The sequence below is a fragment of the Corylus avellana genome, chromosome ca2 (genome assembly GCF_901000735.1).
Source record: "Corylus avellana chromosome ca2, CavTom2PMs-1.0".
Lineage (NCBI taxonomy): Eukaryota > Viridiplantae > Streptophyta > Magnoliopsida > Fagales > Betulaceae > Corylus > Corylus avellana.
Window position 1 is genome coordinate 38646735 of NC_081542.1, and position 2280 is coordinate 38649014.

General features: G+C 34.3%; 1 pseudogene; it reads left to right on the forward strand.

The window, feature by feature from the left end:
• LOC132171110 (protein DOG1-like 4) overlaps positions 1-2280 on the forward strand; it is a 5291-nt pseudogene that overhangs the window by 417 nt on the left and 2594 nt on the right.

Here is a 2280-nt window from a genome sequence, read left to right on the forward strand (position 1 = left end):
AAAAGTTTTCCCTCTTCTTTTTTCCTTCAACTTTTTTACTCTTTTTATTCTTTCCCCCTTCATTTATTTCTCCCACTCTCTCTCTCCTCTCTCATTCTCCCTTTAATTAATTCTCTACACACTGCACGTTTTCTCCCACACTCTCTCTCTCCTCTCTCAATCTCCTGGCCTGCTTCTCTGCACATGATTGCACGGCAGCTCCCTCTAGATCTAGAGGGAAACAATGAAAGCAGCAGATCGAAAAAGAAAGAAGAAGAAGAAGAATAAGAAAAAGAAGAGGAGAAGAGAAGCAGAAGAAAAAAAAGAAAGAAAGAAGAAGAGATCGATCTCTTCTAGAAGATAAGAAGATTTTTGGGTTATTGAAGATTTGTTGAGTTTGACGTTTGGGTTTTTGAGTTTTCAGATTGATTTTTTGAAGATTTTTTGGGTTTGAATTTTTGAAAATGGAGATTGAAAAGAAGAGAGAGAGAGTGAGAAAATAGAGAGCTGGCCGGAGAAAAGAAGAGAGAAAGAAAAAATTGAGAAAAGAAGCAAAAGAGGTGCGCCACTCTTGGCCTGCAGAGAAACGAAAAGAAGCAAAATTGAGAAAAGAAGCAAAAAAAATTTCGTTTCTCTGCACCACTCCTGCAGAGAAACGAAAATCTCTGCACCGACCACTCGAGTGGGGTGCAGAGAAATTCCTAAAAAAAATATAATTGAATTGAAAATTAATTTAAATTAATAAAGAAAAAATCTCTGATAAAATTGACGGAATGGTCAATTGCACCAAACTGAAAATTCAAAATGTAAAATTGAGAGTTTTTAAATTCATGGTGATCTTCTCAAAACGTATAATAGTTCAGAAGTCTTAAATAAAATTATTTTTTCATGCTGACACTATTGAGCAAGTAGTTGTAAAATAGATCTAGCATTACTACATGGTCATTTTTTTTAATAGACTACATACAGCACTAGGCAAACCCAAAGCCTAGCTATATATTTACCAGCTTATCCATATCACATAATAAATATTTAGAGAGTATACTACATTAATCATGCATATACATCATATTATCTGGTTATCCATAGTGCATATATATATTGATCATCCTAGCACTACATTATTATTAAGATAAATTGTTATGGTTTCCTCTACCATGCCTGAAATCCCTCATTTTTTCCCCACTCATGCACGCAAAGGTGAAGCTTCTTGGTCGCCGCCAAAAACCCCACCACCTGCCTCGGCGTTAATATGGCTAGAAGCTCCTTGAGAGTGGTGAGCCTCAGCCTATCCGCCTCCTCCAAAACACCCACCATGTCTTGCTCGTGTTTATCCAGAGCTCTCTCCACTTTCCCATTCATCTCCCCCACCTCCCTCAACTCCTTCATCACTATCACCACAATCATATTGTCCGCCACGTCCTCCTGCAAGATCGCCATCCTCGTCGTCACCTTTTCCTCCGCCCTTATCGTCTTTCCCTGCAAGCTGTTGATTTCGTGTATTTGTTTCGAAGAGAGCTCACCAAGATTCCTGGTGCCTATTTATTGTTAGAATATACATTAATTAAATGACTAAATTCTTTTTTATTCACTTAAGCGTTTAGAATAAACAGTTGTTTAACTTGATATTAGAATTAAAGGTTTAGAGTATTTAACTTGATATTAGAATCAAATGTTTAGAGTATTTAGACTTCAAACCTTATTTCCATTTAAAGGAGTGCTAAGTTTCTCAAAATTTGGTTTTTAAAGATGTGTCACGTTCCATCACATTATACTTCTATGTATTAAGGGTAGGTTTGAATTTACGATTTTAAAATGTTTCCAAATCATTTGACCTTTAAGATTGCAGTTTAGACAGTAAAATTGTATGTTTAAACACCTCCTGACATGCAATTTGAAAACACAGATTCTTTGCCTTTGAAATTGCAATTTTTAAAAAAATGCAATTCATTTTTGACAATTTGGTTTAAAATCGCATTTTTTGTCAACGCACCCTAAAACAATAAATTACATAAAATAGTGACACATCATTTAAGAACTATTTTTTTTTAAAAAAAAATGAAAAACCTAAAATTTCTCTTCCATTTAAAAAAATATATTATATATTAATTACGTGTCTGTCCTAGTTTAAGGGTCTGTTTGGGATTGCGTTTTAGTGGCCTAAAAGTAATTTTAACACTCAAAAAGTCCGTTTGAAGAAAAAAGTATTTGTTTGGTAAAAACATTAAAAGCGCTTTTAAGAGTCCAAAAAATCTAAAAATGGCTAAAACGCACTTTTGTCAAAAGCTTATAAATCAAGCT